The sequence below is a fragment of the Schistocerca serialis genome, chromosome 3 (genome assembly GCF_023864345.2).
Source record: "Schistocerca serialis cubense isolate TAMUIC-IGC-003099 chromosome 3, iqSchSeri2.2, whole genome shotgun sequence".
NCBI lineage: Eukaryota > Metazoa > Arthropoda > Insecta > Orthoptera > Acrididae > Schistocerca > Schistocerca serialis.
In genome coordinates this window covers 827,910,685-827,929,475 of record NC_064640.1, presented here as the reverse complement: position 1 = coordinate 827,929,475, position 18,791 = coordinate 827,910,685, and positions in this window count along the sequence as shown.

The window sequence follows — 18,791 nt, the reverse complement described above, 5'->3', positions numbered from 1 at the left end:
ATTGTGAAATTTGTATTCCTGAGATGTTATCAGGGAATTTATTTCCATATACAAGTTATCAAAGAGTTAGCAGACAGTCAATTTATAATTGCTAACTCCCAGATTCATGGAAAATATGGAAAATGATACAACTGATGAAGCACAAAATGTTACGTATTTTTTGTTCCATTTTGTTCATATACATATGGACAATTAAAGACAATCATGCCTCATGTTCCACATTTTGAATGAAAAATTTACTTTTTTTCAAATAAAATTATACATTTGCCTCGTGTGGATCTCTCAGATCCATAGCGACTATCCAGGTACGACTATCCACACGCCTATTTGAGGTGCATCCAATTGAGTGTTAACAGGGAGACGTGGGACCCATTCGACTGGCCTGCTCGGCTCCGGTGGCCCGCAAACACAACCATGCATGTGCGGTCATCATATAAATGGAACACGCCCTAGTATCATATGGCCAACGCCGATCTTTTACGATTCTAAAAGCACTTTTCCAATTCGTTCGTTGGTTGTTATGGTTGCTTGATAATGGAACATATTCTAGAACTGACCACACGAGCAACTTGTATGCTATTTCCTCTACGGATGCATTGCATTTTTCTAAATCTCTTCCAACATATCTAATATTCCATTTGCTTTCCGTAATACTGATTTTACGTGACCTTATCATATCCTATGACTTTTTAGTATTACCCTTGTGACTTCACAAACGAGGTTTAGAGGATCAAAAATACTGAGCACCTACTGCTCCCTACGTTATCACTTTCCCATAGTACGACGAAACATATGACTGCGCGGAAGAATTGTTCTGCGTTGCCCATGGGTACCCACGCACATCCGTAATATTCTGCTCCTAAAATAGCAGCAACTAGCTGAAAAGGATAGAGCGTTCAGCAAATATATGCACCAATCTAAATAAATTAGGCGACACTTGGATCGATTTGAGCTTTAATTAGAATTTATTCTATTCAACATCAGAGCGATCTTCCAAACACAAGAAGTATTAGCCTGATGCAAGCTGGCGCATGATTAAACACTAATTGTCAGTTCCACTGACTACTAAACTCATTTAATAAAATTGCACCATTAATTCATCTACTTTGCAACAAAATTGCGTCGCTTCATTTCTGTCATGAAACTACACTACTGGCCATTAAAATTGCTACACCAAGAAGAAATGCAGGTGAGAAACGGGTGTTCATTGGACAAATATATTATACTAGAACTGACATGTGATTACATTTTCACGCAATTTGGGTGCACAGATCCTGCGAAATCAGTACCCAGAACAACCACCTCTGGCCGTAATAACGGCCTTGATACGCCTGCGCATTGAGTCAAACAGAGCTTGGATGGTGTGTACAGGTACAGCTGCCCATGCAGCTTCAACACGATACCACAGTTCATCAAGAGTAGTGACTGGCGTATTGTGACGATCCAGTTGCTCGGCCACCATTGACCAGACGTTTTCAATTGGTGAGACATCTGGAGAATGTGCTGGCCAGGGCAGCAGTCGAACATTTTCCGTATCCAGAAAGGCCCGTACAGGGCTTGCAACATGCGGCCGTGGATTATCCTGCTGAAATGTAGGGTTTTTCAGGGATCGAATGAAGGGTAGAGCCACGGGTCGTAACACATCTGAAATGTAACGTCCACTGTTCAAAGTGCCGTCAATGCGAACAAGAGGTGACAGAGACGTGTAACCAATGGCACCCCATACCATCACGCCGGGTGATACTCCAGTATGGCGATGACGAATACACGCTTCCAATGTGTGTTCACCGCGATGTCGCCAAACACGGATGCGATCATCGTGATGCTCTAAACAAAACCTGGATTCATCCGAAAAAATGACGTTTTGCCATTCGTGCACCCAGGTTCATCGTTGAATACACCATCACAGGCGCTCCTGTCTATGATGCAGCGTCAAGGGTAACCGCAGCCATGGTCTCCGTGCTGATAGTCCATGCTGCTTCAAACGTCGTCGAACTTTTCGTGCAGATGGTTGTTGTCTTGCAAACGTCCCCATATGTTGACTCAGGGATCGAGCCGTGGCTGCACGATCCGTTACAGCCATGCGGATAAGATGCCTCTCATCTGGACTGCTAGTGATACGACGCCGTTTGGATCCAGCACGGCGTTCCGCATTACCCTCCGAACCCACCGATTCCATATTCTGCTAACAGTCATTGGACCTCGACCAACGCGAGCAGCAATGTCGCGATACGATAAACCGCAATCGCGATAGGCTACAATCCGACCTTTATCAAAGTCGAAAACGTGATGGTACGCATTTATCCTCCTTACACGAGGCATCACAACAACGTTTCACCAGGCAACGCCGGTCAGCTGCTGTTTGTGTATGAGAAATCAGTTGGAAACTTTCCTCATGTCAGCACGTTGTAGGTGTCGCCACCGGCGTGAACCTTGTGTGAATGCTCTGAAAAGCTAATCATTTGCATATCACAGCATCTTCTTCCTGTCGGTTAAATTTCGCGTCTGTAACATATCATCTTCGTGGTGTCGCAATTTTAATGGCCAGTAGTGCAACATTATTGTTCACTGGCGCGTAGCAGCAGGGTGTAGCCGCGCGGTTTTAGGCGCCTTGCCACAGTTCCTGTGGCTCCCCCCGTCAGAGATTCGAGTCCTCCCTCGGGCACGGATGTGTGTGTTGTCCTTAGCGTAAGTTAGATTAAGTAGTGTGTAAGCCTAGCGACTGATGACCTCAGCAATTTTGTCCCATAGGAACTTATCACAAATTCTCAAATTTCAGCGGCGCTATTCCCTTCTTAGCACAACTTGTGACTTTCACGAAGTCACATGCGAGACTAGCTCCAAAAAGTTTATTAATATCGAAGGAGTTCAGACTGTCGACGATATTATCGAACACGAATGAGTCGCCGCCCAGATCATTATCGCTGCTCCCGCTTTCTCCATACCAAACGCATTGCCCACACAAGCAGTGGTGTAGCAATGTGGGTTACGAGGGGTGCGGCCCGAATCGGGTACCAGCTCCACAGGGGCGGCAAAACTTGTTAGGTCCTCTGGTAGGGGTTGTAAAACATTTTTTTTTCATCGTTTCACTCCTGGTACTTATGGAAGGGGAGGACAACTAGAGAGCTCGTGGACTACGCCTGAACCGTTTGCGTGCGAGAGTTTTACCGCTAAAATAGCTTCTGAACAAAACAATTTCTTTTCTTTAACTGTCTACATGTCTGAAATAGTGTAATCGGAGTAGTTTTTGGTATTACTGTTTCACGTTAAACTGCCATTGGTGTGCGACTGACCCGACACGAGTGTTTGCATACATTTGTCGTGAGTAACCCGGCGAGAGTGAGTTTTTCTTCCACATGGTACAGCTTCCAGAAAATCGAATGAAATATGTATTGATTTGTATGTGCGTAAATGGAATTACTTATGAATATATTTTTGTACATCATGTTTGCTTCTCTTGTTAGTCGTAAGCAAGCTTTCAAGGGTTTCTTTTTCTCAATGCAAAATGTCTGAAAATTCTGGCGGAATTACTTTGCGACGACAACGACGATGACGATGACTATAACGACAACGATTATGATAACGATGACTTTGTGAGATGTTTCTTTGATCTTAAACATAAGATTTTGATAACGACGACTTTGTGCGATGTTTCTCTGAGCTTAAACATGATAAGATTTTAAAAAGGTCTTTGGCATCTGCAATCAAAGGGAGCGGACGTCACGTCACCTGCATACCTCTGGTGGAAATAAAGAATGTAAACAGTGCTTAGTTGCAGCCATCTCCAACACGTTTCGCGGGAATACTTTTGTCAACGTAGTTCATGTGTTGCTCACCCATCAGCTTCTGCTTATTTATTACATTTTTGTTCTTTCTTGAAGTTTCTGCATTTTAGGCCACTGAACACATTCTTAGGAATTCATAATAGAATCTCATATACTGAAGCGTCACTTTCCAAAGAATAGATTGAAATAATCAGACAACTACATCGAGAGCGACAATGAACATTGAGGTTGCATTGTCGCCTGCTTGTCAAAAGACAAAGGCTGTTTTTGTCAAATATTATTTTGACACGGGCTGTTTTTGTAGAAACATCACATTTTTGAGCTGCAGAACTCAAGACAAGGGACGTTTCTGCCATATCTGGCTAGAACAAATTGTGAGTCTCGGTGATGACAACAAGATTGCGCTGAAATCGCGAAAACGACTGACAAAAACTGACTAGGATTGTTTTTGTTATGAAGTCGTCAATCGATTTAGTTCTCTGATAAATATCCTGAGACTTATAGTCTGCTGGCCGGAGTGGCCGTGCGGTTCTAGGCACTACAGTCTGGAGCCGAGCGACCGCTACGGTCGCAGGTTCGAATCCTGCCTCGGGCATGGATGTGTGTGATGTCCTTAGGTTAGTTAGGTTTAATTAGTTCTAAGTTCTAGGCGAGTGGTGACCTCAGAAGTTAAGTCGCATAGTCCTCAGAGCCATTTGAACCATTTGAACCTATAGTCGATCACTATAAACTGAGGTGACAAAAGTCATGGGATACCTCCTAATATTGTGTCGGACTTCAATTTTTCTGGCCTAGTGCAGCAACTCGACGTAGCATGGACTCGACAAGTCGTTGGAAATCCCCTGCCGAAATATTGAGCCATGCTGCCTTTATAGCCGACCATAACTGTGAAAGTGTTACTGGTGCAAGATTTTGTGCACTAACTGACCTGTCGATTATGTCCCACGTCGGGCTATATGGGTAACCAAATCATTTCCTCCAATTGTCCATAATATTCTTCAAACCGGTCGCAAACAACATGACGCACTGTTGTCCATAAAAATTCCGTCGTTGTTTGGGTACATTAAGTGGGGGGGGAGGTCTGCACCACACTCGAACTGTATCATCTGCTCTTACCAACTGAAATCGGGACTCATTTCACTAGGCCACAATTTTTCAGCCACTTAGGGTCCAACCGATATGGTCCCGAGCCCAGAAGAGGCACTACAGGCGATGTGCTGTTAGCAAAAGCTCTTGCGTTGGTCGCCTGCTACCATATCCCATTATCACCAAACTTCGTGGCACTGTCCTAACAGACATGTTTGTCGTACGTTCCACATTGCTTTCTGAGGTTATTTCACGCAGTGCTGCTAGTCTGTTAGCACTGATAACTATCCGCAAACGCCGCTGCTCTCGGTCGTTAAGTGAAGACCGTCGGTCATTGCGTTGCCTGTGGTGAGAGGTAATGCCTGCAATGTGCTATTCTCGGCACACTATTGACACTATGGATCTGAGCATATGAATTCCCTAAGGATTTCCGAAATAGAATATCCCCTGAGTTTATCTCCAACTATTATTCCCCATTCAAAGTCTGGCAATGGCTGATGGATTTTCGAGGGCGTTGAGCCACAGTCGTGCAATACTTTTTAAGAGAGTAAACAGCCAGTTGACTGTATTATTACATTTATCTTCTGTACTATGCAAGTTTCGGCTTTTATGCCATTATCAAGTACAATGCTAAAAGTTTGTAGAACATTATTAAGTCATATTTGTAGAGGCAGCCCAAAGCAGGTAAACAAGTCAAACACATGAAAAAATCTGTTAATTCCCATTTTGTGCCTATAATAACTTTGGAAACCTTCTCACGTAAATCACCTGAGTAAAAATGACAGGTCCGCCAATGCATTGCTCTTTTATACCTTGCATACGCTATACTAGCACCATCTTTACATATGCTATCCCATGACTTTTGTCATCTCACTGTAGCTAGTTGAATTTGGGTATGAGACCGAACAGCGAGGTCCCATCGGATTAGGGAAGGATAAGGAAGGAAGTTGGCTGTGCCCTTTCAAAGGAACCATCCTGGAATTTGCTTGAAGGGATTTAGGGAAATCACGAAAAACCGAAATCAGGATGGCCGGATGTGGGTTTGAACTATCGTCCTCCCGAATGTGAGTCCAGTGTGCAAACCACTGCGCTACCTCCCTCAGTCTCAGTGTAGTATTTCACTAAATTGTGACGATAATGCATGCACTGCGTCAAGACGTATGCTAGTTGTGTGGTATCTGACATGCATCATCAGGGCTAGTGATGTTTCTCTCTCTCTCTCTCTCTCTCTCTGTGTGTGTGTGTGTGTGTGTGTGTGTGTGTGTGTGTGTGTGTGTGTGTTGAGAGAGTCAGGCGACGCAGCACCTCACACACCTTGGTGCTATGTAGTCTCTCTATGTAAAATTATAGGCAAGTTTTGAGATATGGTACTAACACATACATGGATACAGGATGTGAATTACTTCAGTATTCCAAAACCAGAGGCCAATATTAATTTACCACATGGCCGATTTACAACATTCATAGCCAGCACAGTGCCCCAGTATTTTTTTTCTTACTATTGTGCACTAGTGGTAACTTTCTTCACACATCCACATTCTACACTTGAATAGCGCACTGAAAAAAAAAATGAATTATTAAAAGACGTTTCTTCTTACCCATCTAGAAGGCAAGTTATGGTGGCTAGATCGGATGGCAGTTTTGGGAGTAAGGCGATCATGATGTCGACAACGTGTGCCCTATGTGCCTACTGAGATATCACGTAGCAAGACAAATTAAGTTGTACATGAATGAAATTTTCTTTTCTTTCAGTATTTCTTTATGGCATGATGATGTAAAAGATGGACACAGAGCATGCTTCGTAATGCTTACAGACCTCGTGTTGACGGTTTGGTGAGTAGTAAAGGTTTGTCTTTGTTTCTAGTGCACGTCATAGTAACCCCAGTGGAGTAGTACAATATTTTCTCCGTATGTGTAGAGTAAATACTTTAGTTATAAATTGGAGATTAACATTCAAATGTAGATCAACGATATGCAGCATGACGTGATAGCTCCTTCTATACAACAATATTTCCTCGTTATATAATTAATACCATTGACAAGTCTGCATTTGATGCACTGATTCTTTTTTCTTAGAAATTGTATCTTATTCTCATTTTCATACGTCTTCACTTTTTATACTAGCAGTAACAGATTGCTACCTATGTTCCTTAGAAAGGTTCGCGTCTTTGTATCATGATATATTTGTTTACTTAGTTCTATTTCTATGCATTTACAACTTTTGTAAAGACGCTCGCCATAGCTCTTGTGCTTCTTTCATCTGTTAGTTTTTATTACAAGCTGACGTCAGTCAATATGACTCTGTTCATTCGTTTTTTATTTGCATTGTGATTATGTATTATTTTTTGTTTAGCTTTTAATATAGCCATTTTCAGCTACAACGATGTACAGCGTCAATGTTGCTACTATTCTGCTACCTGATAACAGCCAATACGTCTTCGTTTATTGGATTTTATTTTACATTCTAAAGTTTGTAACTAATTATTTTGTTGTTGAACTACATACTCATATCTAGTACTTCTCATAGTTAAAATTCACTATCAATCTTGACGAAGTACGTCATCATATTTGCTACTACTTTGCCACCTGACGGTAGCCATGCAGCTTTTTCTTTCCTGTCCTCGTTATAAACTAAAAAAATCTTTTGCAGTCTTGCTTCCTGTTATAATTTTATGTATATTTGACCATTGTATTTTTATGATTTAATTTTTTGGACTCTGTTGTGAATTACGAAGAGGTATGGCGCCACCATCACTGCTATGCTGACATCTGGCATGAATGTTCACCTGTAAGTTTCATGTTAAAGATTTTTTCACTAGTCTGCTAACGATTGTTATGTACACATCTTGTAAGCTTTATATCTACGTGCAGCATCATGCTGCTAGGCATGTTTTTGCCTGAAGCACCTTGTGTGAACAACTGAGCTTTCTTCTTGTAGTTCACTGTTCTGATTTGGTTTTGTAATTTCCATGTATCTTTGGTACTTTATCACAGACATCTAAAGACTGCAAAGTCCGAAACACATTATATTACGAGCAATAAAGTCATTACATTTTCAAACATGAATTTTTAATTGTGACCAGTCCAGCCTTTATATAGTGCTACTGTTTATTTTCAACATGTCAGTGAGCCTCTTACACGATTTTATGTGGCAACTGTGTTGTCACGTCAGCTCTATGAATGTGGACCCGAGGTATAAATGCGAGTGGCTGACGTTTCCTTGGTCACTTATTGCTTGAACGATTAAAAACATTTTCTATGGATTGTAAATCAGAATTTCTTAACTTTCTAAATAGACTCAAATATGTTCATAAAATGTGTTACTGCTGTTGAGAAACCAACTACAGTGTTCTCGTTGTTTGCCTTTAAGTGACGCACCTGCGCTCCTTTTATTTACTTTCTACTACTTCATGTTGTATAGTATCAGTTTACGATAGGAGGTTTCAGAAATTTTGCTAAGAATCCAGTAACTGAGCAAATATGTGTTTTAGTGAACAAGAGATTCTAATAGTAATGTGTGTGTTATATCTAGAGCGTTGGTGACTATATTGAATTTGTACTGAAAAAAAGCACTGGAAAATGAATGTGAATTGTTGTAATAGGTGCCTTTTTCAGTGAGAGAGACTATTTTTTACAAGAGGCACAGTTTTTGTGAACTGTATGGTATTCATTTTTTAGATTTTTGTGTTATTATGCATCACGTCGTAGTAATAAAATTGGTGTCCTCTTCTCAGTGACATAACAAACTTTCATTCAGTAAGCATAGTTTCAAGAAATGTAGTGACCCCATCCATTCACGAGAATATTTGCAGTTGAGCAAGTTTTACAGCCAAATCTCATTATAATATTGGTAATGAGAAAACTATGACAGAGACATACAAGAACAAACTTAAACAAAGCATGTAAAAAAGATAATGAAGTAATAGCTTTCTGAATACACTGAAACTTTAATACTACTTTAAAACTGATGTGCTGCCAAAACAATAGTGTGTTTTACAAATATATTTTCTTCATTTACCTTCAGCATGAGATTCATGAAATTACTAAACCAAAAGAACGGTAATTTTTCACTTACAAAACTGATAAACTCATGTTATAAATGATTTTAACATTATATTTCTAACTTAGATATTGGTCTAATTATTTGGTGCTAAAAGTCATTTAATGAAAGATTACTTTTTTGATTTTTGTCCTGAATCTTCCAAGCAATACAGTATAAGGAAATCTGCATATATTCTTGATGATCGTTATATTAGCTAGAAAAAATATACTTTTTATTCTGCATATACATACATAAAATATGTACTGCAAATGTGAAGACATACCTGCAAAAGTTTCTAGAAATAGCACCTGTTTTCTCTGACCGAGTAACTTTACTAGTTATCTATGAACGTTTTTATCTCTGTTTTGCTTATGTAAAAAATATTGCGTATATAATTTTAGTTAATACTGCAGAAAATACTGACACTAAGTTTATGGTAGCATCTTTAACACAAACATTAATATTGTTCATAATGAAATGAATAATGTGCAAATTGCACTCACTGTGTCAGTCATGGGGATGTACGGTCTTATTAGGGTTGGGTTGTTTGGGGGAGGAGGCCAAACAGCGAGGTTATAGGTCTCACCGGATTAGGGAAGGATGGGGAAGGAAGTCGGCCATGCCCATTCAAAGGAACCATAGCAACAATTGCCTGGAGCGATTTAGGAAAATCACTGAAAACCTAAATCAGGGTGGCCGGATGCGGGATTGAACCGTTATCCTCCCGAATGCGAGTCCATTGTGCTACCCACTGCGTTACCTCACTTGGTCTTCAGTCTTAGTACCAATATTAATTTTCTCTGTGATAGCCCTCAGCATATGTTGCAGAGGCCTTCCAGCTTTTATTTAGATATGTTATTGCTTACCAGTTGCCTAAAAAGCAATAAGAAAATAATTGCACAAAAGAGTTTTTGTTCAGGGTATTGATCCTTTATTTAATGAAAAACGTACAGATATAATATAATATTATAAGAAAAAACTAATTAGAAAAAATACAGCTCAAATGAAATTTCCAATTCCATAAGTATTTTCACAAATATATCAAGGATAACTAGTTTCTATATATGAACAAGTGTCAAACTATATGTTTTACACATTGTTAGCATACTTATAGCAGTACAGGTGCTCAGCAACTTCAGTTTTTAGAAGAGTCATAGAAAAATGATTACCAGTAAGTAGAACTATGTAATGCCAAAATTTCATTAGTTATCATTTTAGGATTCATAGTAATATACACATGATATATTTAGAGAAAACACATTACCCACAAATTTATCTTTATCCAATTAGAAATTTATCAGTATATTTGGTTATACCATAAAAGGCTATAATTAACTGTCATGTATGATACTGTATGTAATATAGAAGCTAACCATTCGTTTCTCACATTGTATAAAAAATGGTATTGACACCCATTTTTTACTTAATTCTCACAAAAATTTTACAAGTCACTTATAACAACCAATAAATTGATAATTCATGAAATCAAACCCAATTGTAGCACAGAAACTACACAGCTACATCAGTCAGATATTATCTATGACATCCGAATGTCAATTACATGATTACAACAGTCTATTTAACTGAAATATCTACTTCAATTTCCAACTATAATTTTCTATAATTCCCTCTTCTACCTACAGTAATTCTACAATAACAATAATCTGACAGCAGTTACAACTCCAATACAAGTTTCCATATTAAGCTTGTTCATCAAACAGTAATGTATTCTGTCAAAATTCTAGTAACATAGCAATTCTATATCATATGTTTCCTGCTTTAAATGAACATTTTACTTAGGTTTTTAATTCATTAACAGGTATGAGTGAAGCACACATGTCAAAGTCACAAGTATTTTACACAGCAGTGGAAAATGATGTAACCACTGTTGAAAGATCGCTGTTCAATAGAAATCACAATAACTGTGGTTGGACAACCTTCTTATTCATACCCACCACAGAATGCAGGTACCAGGCAATAAGTATACATTAGTATAAAATGCTACATGTCATCTTAATAAACAACTAGTTGACACTGTAGACACCTGGTAGATAACTTTCAGATGGTTGAGCACTTTTTCTATTTGCTAAACGTTCTATCATCATCTGAAAAGCTTTCAATGAATCTTTACACTACAAAACTCTACTCATAGCGTAAAAATGATTTTTTCATGTTTACATTTAAAAAAACCTGAGCCAGACACCACATGCATGCTTACATAAATCTCTGAAACGCCTCCTGTGTGGTAAATAAAGTTACGTACATTACTTTAGAAGCCGTAATTTGCCAAAATGTCTAAAATACAAATAAAATTCCCCATGGCGTTGAGAACAGGATGAGTGAAAAGATTCATCATGTTGCTAAATTTGCATCCATCTATTTGTCGTTATCGACATTTGGATCTTCACCGAGCTTTTCGTTGTCCTGAACGACATTTCCATCATCATTCTCTTCATGCGAATTCAAACGATCCATTTCATCTTTTATGGTGGTAGCAGCAGCCTCAGTGGAAACATTTTTGTCTTGTATCCCTGTTGCTATTTCATGTAACCTTTCTTCCTCTGGCAACTGTTGAGTCAATGTAGGCTTTTCTTGCTTTTGCAGACTGTTTTCTGAAAAAAAAAGAAACCACAGGTATAGTGTACATCACAGTTATTGTAATAAATGGCGTGTCGAATCTGTGGGTAAGTACACAAAAAATATATTAACTGTAAGACACTTTAGGGATACACTGTGTAAAGCTGCCTATAGCATACTGTGCTTATTTTCTCATAATTACACATTATAAGGTTCTTTCAAGACTGAAAAACACGTGACATCTGCCAGTTATCATTCTTGTGAGAAACTCCATGTTGTTCTCTCTGAGTCACAAGTCAAACATAGAAGATGTTATGGACTTTCAACAAATCATTTGCCACATGTAACTCACTGACAACTGGTTTACTATAGCACAGCTAGTAAGGTTACATACAATGAAAAAAGTTAAGCTTAGCAGAAAAAAATGAATTACAAGTAAACAAATATTTCTCAGGTGCTGTATACTCCATAATGCTATTAATTGTTAAAATTTCCGTTTATGTTGTATCGTGAACTGCAGCAAAAATATAAATGAAGTATGTTGATGTGCATCTGTGATTCGTGAATTAATATCATTCATGTGTGGAAATTTATATTTTGTGCAAATTATTTCTGATTCACTGAGGGATTCTGAGTTCCCAAAATACAGATGAACATAGAAGCTTGACCATTATGACTGTGCCCAGTTTCATTAAGATTTGCTTATTGGAAATTTAGATATTTTCGTTAACCTGAATTAGAAATTTATGCATGTGGCTGCAACTAATGAGTGCAAGTCAGTAACTAGCAGTGCCATTTCAAATAGGGACAGCACCACTTACTGAGTGACAGCAGATATTTCATACTCCTTTTAATAGAACTCATCTGTTAAAATGTTGTATAAAGTATTTGCTATTGTATGTTGCAGAAAAGCAAACAAATTTCATAAACAAATACACTTGGTTGATTTTCATTAACTATGGACATAACTTCACATCATTGTAATTGCATCACAGAACAGAAAAATCGAGCTGAATGTGTATAAAACATAGGAAATAGTGTTAAATACACAATGCTGAAAGGGAAATACTTAACACCGAAATGCGCAGACAAAATGTCAGTTCTGGTTTCACAACATAATTGACTTGACCGGCAACATAAAATACAAATAAAATTCCTCATGACGTTGAGTGCAGGATGTGTGACAAGATTCGCAATGTTGCTAAATTTGCATCCATCTAGTTGTCGTTATCAACATTTCCATCTGCATAAAGCTTTTCATTGTCCTGAACTAAATTTCCCTGACTATTCTTACCTTGTATAGTCAAACGAGCCATTGCCTTTTCGGTGGTTGCAACAGCAGCCTGAGTGGAAACATTTTTGTTTTGTATTCCTGTCGCTATTTCATGTAACCCATCTTCCTCTGGCAACTGTTGAGTCACTGTACGCTTTTTGCGCTTTTGCAGATCTTTTTCTGAAAAAAACAAACCCACAGGACTAGATTATGTCACAGTTATTGCAATAAATGGCATATAAAATCTGTGGGCAAATATAGAAAAAATATATTAACTGCAAGACACTTCAAAGACACAGTTTGTAAAGCCACCTATGACATACTGTGCTTATATTCCCATAATGACACATTGTAAGGTCCGTTCAAGACTGATAAACAAGTGAGGACTGGCAGCTATTATCATTCTTGTGAGCAACTCCATTACTTTCTGTATGAATTGCTTACCAAACATAGACCTCTAACAAATCCTTTACTACAGCTAACTCACTGATAACTAGTTTAGTACAGCACACCTAGTAAAATTGCATACAATGAAAAAGTTTAAGCATAGAATAAAAAAGAAATTATAAGTAAATAAATATTTCTCATATTCTCTATGCTCTGCAATGCTGTTAAATTATTGTAATTTCCTTTTATATTCTTTCTGGGCTGTAGTAAAGAATTAAATGAAGTATGTTGATGTGCCTCTGTGACTCATGAACTAGTAACATTCATGTGTGAAGATTCATATTTTGTGCAAATTATTTGTTAATCACTGAGGGATTTTGAGTTCCCAAAATACAGCTGAACATAGAGGTTTGACAATTATGACTTATCACAGTTTCATTAAGATTTCCTTACTGGAAATTCAGATATTTTCATAAACTTGAATTAGCAATTCATGTACGGTATGTAGCTGGAACTAGTAGTGCAATTTCAAATTAGGTACCACTTACTGAGTGGTAGTAGGTAGCATGTTATTTTAATAAGTACATGTCCACAACTAGTAGTGCAGTTTCAAATTAAATACCACTTACTGTGTGATGGCAGGTATTTTTTTATGTTTTCATATTGTCTCTAGCAGAACTTATCTCCGTAAATGTTAGATAAAGTATTTGTTGTTACACATTGCAGAAAAGCAAACGAATATCATAAATAAGTAACATGGTGGTTTTTCACTAAATATGAACATAACTTCATATCATTGTAATTTCGTCACAGAGGGGAAAACTAGAGGTGAATGAGTGGAAAATACAGGAAATAGTATACTCAATTTTGAAAGAGAGACAAACTGAAATGCGCAGGAAATATCAGATTCTGGTTTACGATACAGTCCTTTCAGAATAACACACTACAAATATAAGAAATATATTCTTTACGATTATTAGTTTGCTTTAGTATTTTGAAATCGTAAGTGTGCATTTCTTCAGTCTGAATCACACTCGAAAGCGATTAGTACATCTTGCGAATCCAAAATCATAAAGTAGACTTAGAAATCATACCACATTCTCTCAAAAATACAAATTTCTTTAGTGATTAAGGAAGGTTTTCAGCGATCACATAACACAACTACTTCAAACCTTGTTGGCAACAATGTATTCACTAGCTGTCTCCATGTAGTAGCATCGAAATTTACTAGTCTGGCAGATCTCTAGTGCAAGTCATGAATATAGTAATACAATTACGAGAAGCATTACAAAGACATCCACAGATAATATGTAGCGTAATATGCTTAAATTGTTATCTGAAAATTTTCAAAAGCATTATATTATACTTACTGGGGCCTGTGGTGACACTTTCACCGGCTGTGTGTGGTGCTGCATGTGATGTATCCTGCTGACCTGTGGATCTGGACTTTGATGGACGCTGATGTGAACGCCCTGACTGTTTGTGCGACTGCTTTGAGCGCTTGCGTTTTGGAACACCTCGGGGTCGTTGCATGTGAACAAGTTCTGACTCTCTGTGAAACTCATTGCACTCTATACAATGAGGAATGACATCGTATGGTGTGTCATCAATTACCATAAATTCCCCAGGCTGGCCATTTATGATATCTACAAGCACACGAGTATAAAGTTGTTCTTGCAACATCATAGCTTGCTGGCGTAGTTGACGATAAAACGACTCGGTTGGATGTGGATTATCTGGGTGCATTGGTGGATGGACATCAGGGACTGGAGGGTAGAAATGTGGCGCACCATCTCCGAATGAAAGAGGATTTGGCATTTCATCGAAGTTTGCAGGATTGCAGATAATACCATCTGGGAAGTAAAGCTCAACATGAATCAAGCGCGGAGGTTGACCGGCCACAGATGGATCCGTTTGTGCATCAGGAGGGTTAACAAGTATATCAAACCCAATCTGATATCTGAGGTAGTATGGAAGACAAGGAAAGTAGCACATAACTGCGTTCGATCCTAATTCATTGCCAGGCTCAGACGACATAATGCCCTGTAGAGTGATCCAACTGACACTATGAAACCGACTGGAACTCGAGCAAAGCACTAAGACGCCCTTCGAATAGCTAAGACTAGTCGCACTATTCACCGAGATCTTACTGAAACTGAATGTCAACCGCGTTCTTCGTACTGTAGGAGGAGTCGTATAGTGGGGGCTCATAGGCAGTAGTGGGAGAAGTCGTGGTGGGAGAAGCTACATGGTGGGGGAAGCTACAGGGTGGGGCAAGCTCAGGCAGGGCCCCCAGAACAACGCCAACACATGCTTTGTAGTGTCCATATCCAATCCCATAATAATCTTGACTGTAAAAATCAGTCAAGTTGTCGATCAGCTTAATTGGCAGTGGTCGAGAGTAAAAAAAAGTGAAATTTATTGATCAAATTGCAAAACGAAACAATTGGGCGTAAAAGGACTGAATATATTTAAATAGACTCTTCTGTTCGTTTTAGGAATCCATTATACGTACAGCAGGATTATTATCTTACCTTGATTATTTTTAGGCTGTCTATATTACAAAGAAGTAACATTGCAGCAAGTGCGCACGTATCTGTATGTACTCGTATATAAACATATGAAAACAGGGTTGTTGCCATTACAGAATTGGACCGGCTTTCTGTGAAATTTTGTGCAACACAGAAAGTAAGGTAATTTTCTACGGTAAATGAAACGTATCTACAATATACCGTGCCACTATAAACAAACTGAAATACACAAAAATACAACTCTATCATTTTCTTTTTCTTTATATATGATGAGACTAAAAGGAAATAGAAACCAAAAGTTCACAAAGGCAAATTAGCAGTTATTTATCCTTGACGAAATAACGTCTTAGGAAAAATACATACTTTTAATTCGTGGTGATTATTTTACTTTTTTGTTGGAGTAATTAGTGGATTTCCCTCAAGGAGTAAAACAAAGGACAGTCACATAGTACTGATATTCTAAAGAACACAGTGCACTATCAAACAAGACGCTGGAATAGTCTCTTCATGGTGCATAAATAACTGTGATACGAACGTGTCTAGTTCTATGCAATGACTATAATTGGCTTAGTGGAATAAGTGGAAAAATTAGTCTGCTAATGTTATAAACAAATACTGAATCAACTCTTCTGAAACAGTTACTGTTTTGACCTCGAAATCGTTTCAAGTGATAGCTGCTATAGTTTCTTTAATAACGTCTCCCTGTAAAAGCGAATTGATGGCCACTTTAATATGCTATTCATTTCTTGAAATTAGACTGGATATTCAGACGAGCATGCGGTAACCATTGACAGTTGGTGCTGTTATAGTCTTCAGTCCGAAGACTTGTTTGATGCAGCTTTCCATGCTACTCTATCCTGTGCAAGCCTCTTCATCTCCGAATAACTGCTGCAACCTACATACTTCTGAATCTGCTTACTATATTCATCTCTCGGTCTCCCTCTACGATTTTTAGCCCCCACACTTCCCTCAAAAACTAAACTCGTGATCCCTTGGTGTCTCAGAATGTGTTCTATCAACATATCTCTACTTTTAGTTAAGTTGTAGCACAAATTTCTTGTCTCCCCAATTCCAACTGGTACCTCCTCATTGGTTACTCGATCAGCCTGTCTAATCATCAGGATTACTCTGTAACACCACATTTCAAAACTTACATTTTCTTCTTGTCCAAACTGTTTATCATCCACGCTTTGCTTCCGTACAAGGCTACACTCCACTCAAAGAGCTGCAGAAAAGACTTCGTAACATTTAAGTCTATATTCGATGTTAACAAATTTCTCTTCTTAGTAAACGCTTTTCTAACAATTGCCAGCCTACATTTTATATCCTCTCTACTTCGTCCAGAATCAGTTGTTTTGCTGCCGAAATAGCAAAACCAATCTACTATTATTAGTGTGTCGTTTCCTGATCTCATTCTCTCAGCAACTTCTGATTTAACTCGACTACATTCCATTGTCCTTCTTTCGCTTTTGTTGATGTTCATCTTATTTTCTCCTTTCGAAACACAGCCCATCCCTTTCAAGTACTCTTCAAAGTCCTTTGCTGTTTCTAAAAGAATTACAGTACCATAGACAAACCTCATCGTTTCTCAGTTCTTCTCCCTGCACATTAATTGCTACTCCAAATGTTTCTTTGGTTTGCTTTACTGCTTGCTCATTGTGAGGATAGAATAACATCGGGGACGTGCTACAAACCTGTGCGATCTTGCTTTGTATTGCCCCTGCCTGTGCTTCAGTTTAATCTTTCTAGTGGATGAAATGAAATGAGAGTATGGCATTGGTGGCCGGGAGGCTCCAACCGGGGATGTTCGGCCGCCAAGTGCAAGTCTTATTTCAGTCGACGCCACATTTGGTGACTTGCGCGCCAGTGATGAGGATGAAATGATGATGACGGCAACACAACGCCCAATCCCTGGGCGGAGAAAATCTCCAAACCGGCTGGGAATCGAACCCATGCCCGCTTGCATGGGAGGTAAGCACGTTACCACCAAGCTAAGCAGGCGGACTTCTAGTGGATAGTAACCATTACAATTTGTTCGTCATTGCTCTCTTTCCTTTCTGATCAAGGGTTGGACGAGCTAACAGAACCCTTGTTTATATCACACAGTTGTTCCATTTGTCTTCTCCTGCAGCAAGTTTAATTATAGTAGGCTACCTCGCATTTCCATGTGGGTGTTTATGGAAATATATGCAAGCCTTTACCAGATCTGTCCAACTTCTGGTCTGCAGAAGTCTCATTTTGCCTCCTACAACCCTTTAATCAATAATCAGAAACCCTGCTAGAAGAGGTGATGTCTGATGCTGGCAACGGCCAAGAAAGCGGAAGACTAGCAGGTAAGGTTAAACGTGCTGGGTTGGTGCATAAGTTCATAGCGTTTAAAAAAAAAAACACACACACACAATAGATACATATAGCAGAGACTTTAGTCGTCAATAATATATTCTGCTTCACCATCTTCAACAGTCTGTCAACGCTGAGGTAACCTTTCGATTCTGCGACTGTGGAGATCACATGGTTTTGAGCCGAAGAACTCATCGAGCCAAGTTCGGAGCGCATTTTCATCCAAAAAGGTTGTTAGATAGAGAGTGGAAAATGTGAAAATCTGAGAGCGCAATATCAAGTGAATAAGGTGGGTGCGGAATGACTTCCCAACCCAGCTCCTGCATAGTTTTTGTGTGTGTCTGGCAGAATACGAGCGGGCATTATTGTGGAGTAGCATTGCTTCACGCAGACTTCTTGGGCGTTGTTCTTGGATTGCGTCTGTAAGACGTCTCAGTTGTTTACAATAACGGTCAGTAGTGATAGTTCGACCTCGGGGAAGCAGTTGGTAGTATACCACACTGTCGCTTTCCACAATCGGTATAAGATTATCTTTTGTGGATGCGTGCAGGTCTCTGGACGAGGAGTTGCTGCTTTGTTTGGGCTCATTTATTCCTTTATTTTCCTTATGTTAGCATAAAGAGACCATTATCATCACTAGTAATGATACAGGATAGAAACAACTAGTGTTGTTCACGAGCCAACTGTTGACGAGCAAGCAGAGGTGCATATATGACCACCAGCTGACATATGTGATTTCGGCTTAGAGCATTTGGTACCCATACACCCGA